A 13754-nucleotide genomic window follows, 5' to 3' on the forward strand; every position below is an offset into this window, starting at 1 on the left:
GGCGATCTATGCACAGATATGAATGTCAGCAGCCCTACATGCCAAGAACAGATGCATACTGGTAAGTAGCATATTCGTTACTCGGGTGAAGTGCAGGAATGTTGGATGGAGGAGCTTTTGCCATTTACCAATCATTCTGACATTTTCTATCACCGAAAATTAAAGTAATTATGATTTTTTAACTTATTTTCACGTTTACAGGGAATTCCAGGTAATCAAATGGTCATACAAGCCACACCTCCCTGGCCTTCTCTGGATCTCTGCTTTTTTTCGAAATGTCTGAACTGGGTAGGCTTCCCTGCGTGCCGGCTGGTCCTCCAATCATTATACCTTATACATCCCTGTTAGAAATTGGGTCTCTAGTTGGCAGAGGTATGCCCCCTGTCCTAGTAGGGACCACAGTCCTAGTCAGAGTAAATCACAACACAATCCCAAATTCTCCAGTATTAGGGGTGTCTTTCATAGATTCACATGCCTGAATCATTCCCCGTCGTCGGAGTGGGAGTCCCACGGTACATAAAAAAGCAATAATATGACATAATATATATAGCAAATATCAGAAGTACCAAACCAGGAAGTAAAGTAGCACCAGCTACAGTAGAAAAAACCTCCACACTCGTGACTATCCTAGTCATTATGTGTTAGTCCAAACTGCAGCCAATCAGGCGACAGCACCCACCAGAATGTTCTCCCCAGAGGCTCAGGCTCTCAGATTTTCTACCGCACGTCATGTGAAGGGAGTCTCCCTGAGCTCTGCTCAGTTTTCTTCAAGATTAGTTAGTTTCTTCAAGTTTTTCAGATGTCTACTTCTAAATCCCTGTTCAGGGCCTGTGATTCTTGTGGGAAGCTTAGGCTATTCAAAGAAGATCCCCACAAAAAATGTTTATATTGCCTTTATCCTGACCATAAGGCAAAGGAGTGCAAGATCTGCTGGACCTTCCCCCCTAAGACCATCAAGGACAGAGAAGGATGACTGCTGTTGTGGCTTAACAGACTCAAGGACAAGGAGGACCCTTTGTCTGAGGTAGGAAGCATTGCCTCTGGTTCTTCACTAATTTCCATTAAGAGGAAGGCTGAAACTGAAGTTTCATCTCCAAGGGCGAAGGTGGCAAAGAAGGCCCAGTCCTCTCTAGATTCTTCTGGGCCTAGTGTTTCAAAAAAGACTCTTCCACCTGTTAAGATGGATAGTACGCCCTCTAAGAAGTCTGGGAAATCTGCAGTTCCCAAGAAATCTTCACAGTCTGTGCCTCCTCAGTTGCCACCTTTGACAATTTCAACGTCAAAAAAGGATTGTGTTTCCTCTCATGTGGCCACGTCTACCACCTGCACGATGACTTTCTCCTCACCTAAGCCAGCTTTAGTGATGTCTTTGGCCTCATCGCCTACGCTGGTCCATGTGCAGATCAGGCCTATCTCGTCGTCGAATATAGTCCCGTCGACGATGGCTAAGGTACCGTCGACGAGCTCCTCGTCTACGAATCTAATGTCGACGGTTGGTTCCCCGTCGATGATGAAAATTGTGCCGTCGACGATGCTCTCGTCGACGAAGCTCTCGCCGATGAAATCCACGTCGACGAAGCTACCGTCGACGACCTTGACGACGTCCCCGTCGACGAAGTTATCGTCGACTACCTCGTCGACGAAGATATCATCTAAAAAGTCGTCGTCGACGAAGATAGATCAATCGTCGACGATGGTACAGTCGACGAAGCAAAAAATTCAGCAGCAAAAAGCAGGTTCGTCGGCGACGGAGGTGATCCCATCGACGCCACCACTGTCAAGCTGCACTGCCTTACAAGTCTGGTCAGCACAGCCATCTGGGATACCGTTGCCATCACCTGCAACTACAGCTACGCTGTTAAAGAAACGGGCTACTAATGAGGCGATTCCTTCTACGCTGGTAGTGCCAGAGAAGCTTTTAGATTCTGATGAGGAAGGATCCTATGAGGATGAGAACTTTGGATTGGCCAGAAGTCCGTCTGACCTCCAAATTAAGATTCAAGACGGTGATACGGAGGAAGATATGCAAGAAACGGAGCCCTTATCACATGAGGACTGGCCTGCTCCCAGCATGCAAATGCCTGAGGAATTGTTTCGCAATCTACACTACATGCTCAGCGACTACTATAGGCGTTTTCCACCTTCAGAGTCAGGTGACTCTCATGTATCTACGCCAAGACCTAAAACAGCGACGCCGCTTTCAAAGCAGGCACAGCCAGTTGTTTCTGTGACGTTGGAGGAAGGACATCCAGCATTGTCTGCGTCACAAGTCATAGCTCCTCAAACAGAGGATGAAGAGTACACGGATAATGAGGAGCAGGAAGAAGGAGAATTAGACAATAGGTCAGAATCGTCGGAGTATGAGGATTACAATGCAAACACACCCTCTCCGGCAGAGCCTGCAACATCAGAGTCACCTCCTGTGTACATTGCCTCATTCCACAAGATCATGGATAGAGCAACAAGGAGGTTCCTGATAACTATGGAGTCAAAACAAGAAGACTGCTTCTTGTATGACTTCAAGTCTTCGCCACAGAAACAGAGTTGGACCATTCCAATCATAGATTTCATATGGAAGGAAGGACTGAAGATCATGTCCAAACCAAATTCTTTGCCAGCAGTGCTCCCGAGAGTGGATAAAAAATATAGGGCGCCAAATTCATCTCCAGCGCGCCTCATTGGACAAGCGAAAGCAGACTCTGTGGTAACGCAGGCAGCGCAAAAGAGATCTACTAACCCAACATCTCAGGTCTCTGTTCCGCCAGATAAAGACGGGAGACGTCTAGATTCAATCGGGGAAAAAAGTTTCTACAATTGCAGCTACAACTATTAGAGCCGCTAACACTCTAGCCATATTAGGGAGATACGAAAGGCAGATGTGGTCGGACATCTTACCGTATGTGGACAAACTTCCCGAGCCAGATCGGGCTGAAGAAACGAAGATCCTTCAGGAAGGAGAGTGCGTCTCATCTGAGATGATTGATGCTGCAGTGGACGTTGCTGCCACAGGTTTTCGTCAGCTAGCGGGTGCAGCTGTTCTCAGGAGGCAAGGATGGTTGAAGGCAACATCCTTTCGACAGGAGGTCCAAACAAGGATTATAGAAATGGCTTATGATGGAGAGTATTTATTTGGAAAGCATTCGACGATGCTCTGGAAGCCATCAAGAAGGATACTGAGACAGCACGTTCGCTGGGCACTTTACAACACAGGAAGTCTTCCTTTCGTGGAGCAAGAGGAAGAGGGAATTTCTCTAATAGAGGAGGCTATAACCAACAGCGCTCCTATACTTCCGCCCAGGGAAACCAAAGATACCAGCCATATTGTCAACAGACTTACGGACAGAGAAAAGGAAATTTTTCTCAGTCTCGAGGAAAATCCAACTATCGCGGAAGAGACAATAAAAAGTGAGAAACGCATCCTGCCGCCACTTTGTCCCAACCCGAACCAAATTGGAGGAAAAATATCCCAAAATTACTTAAATTGGTCCAATATTACCACAGACAAATGGGTTCTGGATGTGGTAGCCAGAGGTCACATTTTGGAATTCGTAAAAACTCCTCCAAACTCCCCCCCAAGAGGACCACCTCCAGCACATCTCAAGGCTGTTTGCCCAGATCAACACTATGATTCGAAAAGGAGCAATAGAAAGGGTACCTCATCATCAGAAAGGAGAAGGCTTCTACTCAAGATTTTTCCTTATTCGCAAGAAGTCGGGGGAATGGCGACCCATCCTCGACCTGCGTGCCCTCAACAAATTCCTCAAAAAACTGTCATTCAGGATGCTGACACTTCAAGAAATCCTCCATTTTCTTTCGGCGGGAGAGTGTTAGACCTGGCACCTTGGCGTGAGTCTCCCTTCCACTTTTTGCTTATGTGCCTCCGATGTTTTGCTGGTTTTCCGATACTCAGGGCACTGCGCCACGGCTGACCCGTGCCGCAGTGCAAGTGCTCCCTACTGTAAATTGTACATGCGATTGGTATCCATGATTGATTCATTGGATTTACTGTTAGTCCCTAGTAAAGTGCACTAGAGAGTGCCGGGGCTTGTAGATGCCAATACTGCTGGTGGGCCTGCAGCGCTGGTTGCGCCACCCACCGAAGCAGCCGTAAAGATGTGTCTGGGAACTGCGACCGCAGAACCCGCGTGCGGTCTCGTACTGTCACGCTAGCTGGGCAAGTGCACCCACTTGCCAGCCCCGAACCTTCCCTTGACTACATATTAGTCACCCCTATGGTAGGCCTGCGGGCAGGGTGCGTTGTAGGTGTAAGGTAGGACAAGCCCTGATGTGTGTGGTCTGTCCAGATTTTTCCGCCTTAGTGATGTGGAACTCCCTGGGGAAGGGTAGTTCCCCCCACATTTCAGCTGGAGGGGACACATGTTAGACCTGGCACCTTGGCGTGAGTCTCCCTTCCACTTTTTGCTGATGTGCCTTCGATGTTTTGCTGGTTTTCCGATACTCAGGGCACTGCGCCACGGCTGACCCGTGCCACAGTGCAAGTGCTCCCTACTGTAAATTGTACATGCGATTGGTATCCATGATTGGTTCATTGGATTTACTGTTAGTCCCTAGTAAAGTGCACTAGAGAGTGCCGGGGCTTGTAGATGCCAATACTGCTGGTGGGCCTGCAGCGCTGGTTGCGCCACCCACCGAAGCAGCTGTAAAGATGTGTCTGGGAACTGCGACCGCAGAACCCGCGTGCGGTCTCGTACTGTCACGCTAGCTGGGCAAGTGCACCCACTTGCCAGCCCCGAACCTTCCCTTGACTACATATTAGTCACCCCTATGGTAGGCCTGCGGGCAGGGTGCGTTGTAGGTGTAAGGTAGGACAAGCCCTGATGTGTGTGGCATGTCCTAGTAGTGACTTACAACCAAAACCGTATTTCACTATTGAAGGCTACCTGCTCCATTAGGCCAGACTGAGCTGCTGGAATTATTACGCCCTATAATCCCAGCAGGCTCAAGGAGCATGGTAGCGAGTCGTGTTTAGTATGCCCGAACTCAGGATGATAAAATATTTCTTTTGGTAAAGTTTATTTTAGTATCCTGGGTTTGCAAATGCTACTTTTAGAAAGTTAGCATTTGCTTGCCTAACCATTTCAGCCCGCCTCTGCTGGTATGTGTATCTGACTATCTGGGACGTGTGAGTGACAGGGCTGGGGGGATGACAGGTGGTGAATGCGCAGATTACACCTTAGTGGGAGGTAGGAGTGCCTCTTGACTCGAACTGTAGCTGTGCTCTGCCACCACAAGGCTGGCTCCACCCTCCTGGGGAGCGACTGATGACTCAGCCGGCACCTGGCCCAGGAAGGGCGAAGCCCCCATCAACAAGGTACTCTGGCCGCCCCTGTCCGCACAATGCTGGCTCCACCTCCTGTGGGGCGTCTGATGCGCCTGCCCCTCACACTGAAAGCAGAAGCCGGAGTACACCCACCGGGGTACTCAAGGACTGAGAGTGGCTATGCAAAGGCCCCCCTGGCCTGCGAGAAGAAAAGAAATGGCCTATAAAAGAAGGAGCCCTGCTCCTTGAAAATTAGATCCTGTTTGGGCTACAGAAGGAACTCTGCCCGACGAGAAGGACCATGAGAGACAAGGAAGGGTGCTGACTCTTGCCTGTGTCTGGTGCCTTGCTGCCGAAGGAGAGGAAGAAGGAAAGACTGCGAGAAGACTTTTGCTTTACTTTGTGCCAAACTCTGCTAAAAGATCTCCAAGGGCTTGCAAACTGAACTTGCCCCCTGACCAGCGCCCCAGGACCAGTGGGCGCTACCCCCTGAAGAAAGCGACTGCGTGTGTGCTGCTTATTGCTGCAGTACCGACGGAGGAATCTCCTCCAAGGCAACGACATCCACCTGACCACCGTGACCGGGGCCCAAAGCAACAGCGAAAGCAAAGTAAGGACCAGCCGCCGCTGGCCCGAACACCGTGACCGCAACTGCACCGGGAGCCCGAGAGCAAAGCGAAGGAGGACCCGTCCGGTCCAAGCTCTCGAGTTGACTGCGCCACGAGCAGCCAATCCACTGGCAAAGACGGACAGTTGCCCTGTGAGAATCCACTAGGTCGGTATCTTGCCCGACAGCTCAGCTGTGAGCGCACAGCTGCACCGGCACTTGGCTGGGTACGTCCTGCACTTGGGGACCGTACTGCCACTTGCCGCCACCACACAGCCGCCGCCTCCAGGGTCGGAGCGGACGACGAGGAGAGGACCCTGCCGCCACAGAACACCGCTGCCCCGGACGACCCGTGAACTGCTCGGCTGAGAGCCGCAACGAACAGCGACCCCGGGAAGGCAACGTGACGTGGGACAGATCCCCTGGAAGCCGCCGGCTCCACAAGAACTTTGTTGACACCGGCCTGAGGGCCCTAAGAGAACGCTTATTGCTAGAAAGAACTGTGGCAACTTGAACTAAGTAATTTGAAACCGATACCGTAAAGTACGTTGACTGTATTCACAAGCCTGCTCAAAATCTATATAAAGATATATATTTTTACAGAATACAGTCTGGTCTCGTTGTGTGGTGGGTTGGTTGTGAAGGTGTAATATTGCAAGTGTTTAACCCTATGTGCCCCCAAGATTAGCCTACGACTGCTTAAGCTACACTACCTAGAGGGTAAGCAGAGGTTGTCTGGAAGGTAACCCTCAGCCCTGACGAGGAAGAGAGAGTCCCTGCTTGTCGCTAGTGTTGCACTGCGCCAATTAGAGCCTCCCCCTTCCTACATTGGACGCAGCGGTGAGGATTTTCGAATTTACACTTGCGATATCTATACCTGAGCTTCTGACCACTACACAGGGATTACGGTCCAGTTACTTAGCCACAGACTTTGCTTTTTGAATTTTGCCGAAAGAAGATTCCGAGTGCGAAAACCATGCCGGGCACAAAGAGCCTGGATGGAGCGGAGTCCACGACCTCGGAGGTGTTTGAGGTCGAGTGGGACGCCGCGAAGCTGGATACATACACCAGAGAGGAACTCAAGTTCTTTTGCAAGAAACTCAAGGTGCCGCACACTGGTTGCAAAAACAAGCCACAGCTCTACAAGGCCCTGAAAGCCTGGGTAGAGTCCAGAAAGGCCCCGGAGGATCAAGACGCCCTCGCGGAACAAGATGCAACGGAGGAGCAGAATGCACTTGGGGATCTGGTGGATCTCGAACGACAAGACAGCGTGCACAGCTTTGGAAAAGGCCTGTCGCCAGAGGAGCTGGCGGACAGGAAGGAAACGAGGAATCACGAAAGAAAGCTGGCAGAATAAAAAATCCAACTGGAGCTTGAAATCAAAAGAATGGCGCTGGAAGAGCGAAAGCACCAGATGGATTATGAAGTAAAAATGAGGGAGATAAGTCACAAGGAGAGAGACTTGGATCGTCCTCCCTCTGGTGGCAGCACATCGCCAGTGCAGGTAGAGTCAAGAGTGCACATCCCGAAGGACGTAGTTAAGGAGTTCTTTAAGGGGGATGACATAGGACAGTGGTTTAGGGCATACGAGGTAGCCATGTCCTCCCACCGGGTCCCTGACAAGGATTGGGGAGCGGGGTTGTGGGGAAGGTTCCTTAGCGAAGGGAGAGATACCTTGCTAGATTTGCCCGTTGAGAATCAGAGATCCTATTCCCACATGAAAGAAGCTTTAATGAACAGGTACGGGCTTACCCCTGAAATGTATAGACAGAAGTTTAGGGGATGTACTAAGCGGCCTGGGAATACGTATGTGGAGTATGTGACTTACTTTTGCAGGGCACTGGATGGTTGGGTGAAGGGTAGCAAAGTGAATGATTTTCAAGGTCTCTTTGATTTGATTGCATGGGAGCACTTGTCTGATCACTGTTTTCCTGAGTTACGCCAACACCTGATCGATAGCAAGCTGTCCAACCCGAGGAAGCTTGCTGAGGAGGCGGACCGCTGGCTCAGCACCAGGGTCCACAAGGGTCCCGTGGGAGACTCCGCCAAGAGTGGGCAGGGTCCCCAGCAGAAGAGTGGGGGGGACAAGGGGGGAAAACAGAAAGGGTTCCAAAAAGGCCCCCAAAGTAGTTCCCAGGGGAGCCCGCAGCAGGGTTCTCAGCCTCCCCCACCCCCGAAGCAGAATGGGGCCCGACAGGTAAACCTGTTCCAAAGGGGCCCTTCAATTGTTTCAAATGTGGCGAGCCTGAGCACATATCCAGTGACCCCAAGTGTCGCCTGTTTGGAAAACCCGCACCCACTGGTGCTCCGCCCCGTCAAGTGACTAGTGTTCACTTAGGAGAAGAAGTGATGATCCCGGGGGGTGGAGATCCCGTTCACATGACCCTAGTCTCGCTAGGAGACAGTGAGATGATCCCTACGAACTACCTGCCCTCTAACACTAAGAAATATGGGCAGGTGGTGATCATCAATGGTAAGAAGCTGAGGCTCTTAGAGACACAGGAGCCAGTGTGACTGCAGTGAGGCAGCACCTGGTGTCTCAAGAGCAGGTTGTACCCCATGCCTACTGTAGGGTTATCAACGCTGATAATTCTGAGAGTCAGTGTCTGATGGCTCAAGTTCCCTTCGAGTGGGGGGGGGGTCTCTGGTACTCTGCAGGTCTGTGTAAGAAAAACCATGCCTGTTGACTGTTTGCTAGGGAATGACTTGGAGCACTCCCCTTGGGAAAAGGTGGAGAAAACGACTCACCTGCGGATGGTGGGTCTGCCTGACTGGGCGTGCGTGACCACCCGGTCGATGGCAGCCAGTAGGGGTGATCAAGAGGTCCTGGGGCCTGAAGGAGAGGCCCAGGAACCGGCCTTAGGGAGAAGGGGCAGGGGGCGCGGGAAACCGGCCCCTGAAGTTCCCACGGTCCAGGAGGAAGCAGACCTTGAGGGGGATGCCCTGGAGCCTACAGGGGAACAGATCGCCGAACTGGGGGACCTGCCTGAGCTGACCCATTGGCAGCAAGAAGGAGGACCCTCCAGGGAGGAATTCTGCAAGGAGCAGAAAGAATGCCCTTCTCTCGTGGGTATGCGGCAGCAGGCTGCAGACCAGGCCAATGGTGTTCAGGCCAAAACACATTATGTGTACTGGGAGAACGACCTCCTGTATTCAGAGCCTAAGGCTGCTGAACCTGGGTCAGCCCGTGTGCTGGTGGTACCCCAGAAGTTCAGAGCCTTCCTACTGGGTCTGGCTCACGATGTGCCTTTAGCAGGACATTTGGGGATGGACAAGACCTATGACAGGCTTGTCACCCACTTTTACTGGCCCCAAATGCATAAGAGTTCAGATGCTCATTGCAGAACCTGTCCGACTTGCCAGGCAAGTGGGAAGACGGGAGGGAAGAACAAGGCTCCCCTCCAACCCTTCCCTGTGGTCGGTACGCCATTCCAGCGAGTGGGTATTGACATCGTTGGGCCTCTGGACCCCAAGACAGCCATGGGCAACAGGTTCATCCTAGTCTTGGTGGATCATGCCACCCGGTACCCTGAAGCCATCCCTCTGAGGACATTGACGGCCCCCGTTGTGGGATGTGCACTGATGGGAATTTTCTCACGAGTGGGATTCCCTCTAGAGGTGGTGAGCGACAGGGGGACCAATTTCATATCCAAGTATATGAAGTCCCTTTGGCAAGAGTGTGGCGTAACGTATAAGTTCACCACGCCTTACCATCCCCAAGGTAACGGGTTGGTTGAGAGATTCAACCGAACCCTGAAAGGCATGATCATGGGCCTAGAAGGTCCGATGAGGCGTAAGTGGGACGTCCTCTTACCATGCCTACTCTTTGCATACCGCGAGGTGCCACAGAAGTCCCTAGGGTTCAGCCCCTTTGAGCTGCTGTACGGTCACCCCGTGAGAGGACCGCTGAGTTTGGTAAAGGAAGGCTGGGAGCAATCTCCCAGGAAACCTCCCCAGAAAGTATATAGCTACATGCTGGCCTTCAGAAACCAGACCAGACACTTCAGACAACTTGCCGAGGCAAATCTGGAAGCGAGCCAGGAGGAAATGAAGCGGTGGTACGACCAGAATGCCACTCTGGTCGAGCTTCAGCCTGGACAAGAGGTGTATGTCCTGGCCCCAGTGGAGCCCTGTGCCCTTCAAGATAAGTGGACAGGCCCATTTGAGGTTGTGGAGCGCAAGAGCCCCGTGACATACTTGGTGGGCATGAAGACTCCCAGGAACCCTTTGCGGGTCCTACATGTCAACCGCCTCAAGCCCCACTTGCGAAGGTCCGAAGTGGGCATGTTGTTGGCAACTGATGACGGGATGGAGGAGGAGTCGGAGCCTCTTCCTGACCTCTTGGTGGCCTGTGAGAAAGATGGGTCAGTGGATGGAGTTAACCTCTCACCCACCCTGACCGCCGAACAACAGGAAGACTGCCGCCAGTTGCTGGGGCAGTTTCCTGATCTGTTCTCCCTGGTTCCGAGTGTCACAGATTGGTGCGTCCATGATGTGGACACTGGAGACAGCTTACCTGTGAAGCATAAGGCTTACAGGGTGACTGACAGGGTCTTGGCCTGCATCAAGGAGGAGGTCTCCAAGATGCTTGCCCTCGGGGTGGTTGAGTCTTCCAGCAGTCCTTGGTCCAGCCCCGTGGTCTTGGTTCCGAAGGCTGCTGCGCCGGGTGCCACACCCGAACTCCGGTTCTGTGTGGACTACAGAGGACTCAATTCAGTCACGAAGACTGATGCGCACCCCATCCCCAGAGCTGATGAGCTCATTGATCGGCTGGGGGCTGCCAAGTTCCTGAGTACGTTTGATTTAACGTCTGGGTACTGGCAGATCGCCTTGACCGATGGGGCAAAGAAGAGGTCGGCATTCTCTACACCAGATGGGCATTTCCAGTTCCGGGTTATGCCATTTGGAATGAAGAATGCCCCTGCCACCTTTCAGAGATTGGTCAACCAGGTGCTGGCTGGGCTGGATGAGTTCAGTGCCGCCTACCTGGATGACATTGCGGTGTTCAGTGGCACCTGGCCAGAACACCTGCGACACCTCTGGGAAGTGTTGATGGCCCTGCGCAGAGCAGGCCTCACAATCAAGGCAAGCAAGTGCCAGATTGGGCAGGGTTCCGTGGTGTACTTGGGACACCAAGTTGGGAGTGGCAAGGTAGCACCCTTGCAGCCCAAAATTGAGACCATCCTGGCTTGGGAACCCCCCAAGACCCAGACTGCAGTGAGAGCCTTCCTGGGGCTCACTGGGTATTACAGGAGGTTTGTCAAGGGCTATGGCACGATCGTGACCCCCTTGACAGAGCTGACTTCGAAGAAGCAGCCCAGGAATGTGATTTGGACTGACACCTGTCAGAAGGCTTTTGACACCCTGAAGACTGCCATGTGCACGGCGCCCGTGCTCCTGGCTCCTGATTTCTCCAAGGAATTCATAGTGCAAACAGACGCTTCAGAGCATGGTGTAGGGGCTGTTCTTTCACAGATGACTGAGGAGGGCTTTGACCAACCCGTAGCCTTCATAAGTAGGAGGTTACTTCCACGGGAAAGTAGGTGGAGTGCAATAGAGCGTGAAGCATTTGCTGTGGTCTGGGCGCTGAAGAAGCTAAGACCCTACTTGTTTGGGTCTCACTTCCGAGTTCAGACGGACCACAGGCCCCTCAGATGGTTGATGCAAATGAGGGGTGAGAACCCGAAACTGTTGAGGTGGTCCATTTCTCTACAGAGTATGGACTTTACGGTGGAACACCGCCCTGGCACCGATCACGCCAACGCTGACGGTCTGTCCAGATTTTTCCGCCTTAGTGATGTGGAACTCCCTGGGGAAGGGTAGTTCCCCCCCACATTTCAGCTGGAGGGGACACATGTTAGACCTGGCACCTTGGCGTGAGTCTCCCTTCCACTTTTTGCTGATGTGCCTCTGATGTTTTGCTGGTTTTCCGATACTCAGGGCACTGCGCCACGGCTGACCCGTGCCACAGTGCAAGTGCTCCCTACTGTAAATTGTACATGCGATTGGTATCCATGATTGGTTCATTGGATTTACTGTTAGTCCCTAGTAAAGTGCACTAGAGAGTGCCGGGGCTTGTAGATGCCAATACTGCTGGTGGGCCTGCAGCGCTGGTTGCGCCACCCACCGGAGCAGCTGTAAAGATGTGTCTGGGAACTGCGACCGCAGAACCCGCGTGCGGTCTCGTACTGTCACGCTAGCTGGGCAAGTGCACCCACTTGCCAGCCCCGAACCTTCCCTTGACTACATATTAGTCACCCCTATGGTAGGCCTGCGGGCAGGGTGCGTTGTAGGTGTAAGGTAGGACAAGCCCTGATGTGTGTGGCATGTCCTAGTAGTGACTTACAACCAAAACCGTATTTCACTATTGAAGGCTACCTGCTCCATTAGGCCAGACTGAGCTGCTGGAATTATTACGCCCTATAATCCCAGCAGGCTCAAGGAGCATGGTAGCGAGTCGTGTTTAGTATGCCCGAACTCAGGATGATAAAATATTTCTTTTGGTAAAGTTTATTTTAGTATCCTGGGTTTGCAAATGCTACTTTTAGAAAGTTAGCATTTGCTTGCCTAACCATTTCAGCCCGCCTCTGCTGGTATGTGTATCTGACTGTCTGGGACGTGTGAGTGACAGGGCTGGGGGGATGACAGGTGGTGAATGCGCAGATTACACCTTAGTGGGAGGTAGGAGTGCCTCTTGACTCGAACTGTAGCTGTGCTCTGCCACCACAAGGCTGGCTCCACCCTCCTGGGGAGCGACTGATGACTCAGCCGGCACCTGGCCCAGGAAGGGCGAAGCCCCCATCAACAAGGTACTCTGGCCGCCCCTGTCCGCACAATGCTGGCTCCACCTCCTGTGGGGCGTCTGATGCGCCTGCCCCTCACACTGAAAGCAGAAGCCGGAGTACACCCACCGGGGTACTCAAGGACTGAGAGTGGCTATGCAAAGGCCCCCCTGGCCTGCGAGAACAAAAGAAATGGCCTATAAAAGAAGGAGCCCTGCTCCTTGAAAATTAGATCCTGTTTGGGCTACAGAAGGAACTCTGCCCGACGAGAAGGACCATGAGAGACAAGGAAGGGTGCTGACTCTTGCCTGTGTCTGGTGCCTTGCTGCCGAAGGAGAGGAAGAAGGAAAGACTGCGAGAAGACTTTTGCTTTACTTTGTGCCAAACTCTACTAAAAGATCTCCAAGGGCTGCAAACTGAACTTGCCCCCTGACCAGCGCCCCAGGACCAGTGGGCGCTACACCCTGAAGAAAGCGACTGCGTGTGTGCTGCTTATTGCTGCAGTACCGACGGAGGAATCTACTCCAAGGCAACGACATCCACCTGACCACCGTGACCGGGGCCCAAAGCAACAGCGAAAGCAAAGTAAGGACCAGCCGCCGCTGGCCCGAACACCGTGACCGCAACTGCACCGGGAGCCCGAGAGCAAAGCGAAGGAGGACCCGTCCGGTCCAAGCTCTCGAGTTGACTGCGCCACGAGCAGCCAATCCACTGGCAAAGACGGGCAGTTGCCCTGTGAGAATCCACTAGGTCGGTATCTTGCCCGACAGCTCAGCTGTGAGCGCACAGCTGCACCGGCACTTGGCTAGGTACGTCCTGCACTTGGGCACCGTACTGCCACTTGCCGCCACCACACAGCCGCCGCCTCCAGGGTCGGAGCGGACGACGAGGAGAGGACCCTGCCGCCACAGAACACCGCTGCCCCGGACGACCTGTGAACTGCTCGGCTGAGAGCCGCAACGAACAGCGACCCCGGGAAGGCAACGCGACGTGGGACAGATCCCCTGGAAGCCGCCGGCTCCACAAGAACTTTGTTGACACCGGCCTGAGGGCCCTAAGAGAACGCTTATTGCTAGAAAGAACT

General features: G+C 52.8%; 1 protein-coding gene and 1 pseudogene across 1 annotated transcript in view; both read left to right on the plus strand.

The window, feature by feature from the left end:
* Window positions 1-13754, plus strand: part of LOC147718211 (uncharacterized) — a 133567-nt gene that overhangs the window by 83109 nt on the left and 36704 nt on the right. The window lies entirely within an intron of this gene.
* On the plus strand, window positions 1694-3409 carry LOC147718212 (uncharacterized; annotated as a pseudogene).

Source organism: Lissotriton vulgaris, chromosome 4_1 (assembly GCF_964263255.1).
Source record: "Lissotriton vulgaris chromosome 4_1, aLisVul1.2, whole genome shotgun sequence".
In the NCBI taxonomy this organism is placed as follows: Eukaryota; Metazoa; Chordata; class Amphibia; order Caudata; family Salamandridae; genus Lissotriton; species Lissotriton vulgaris.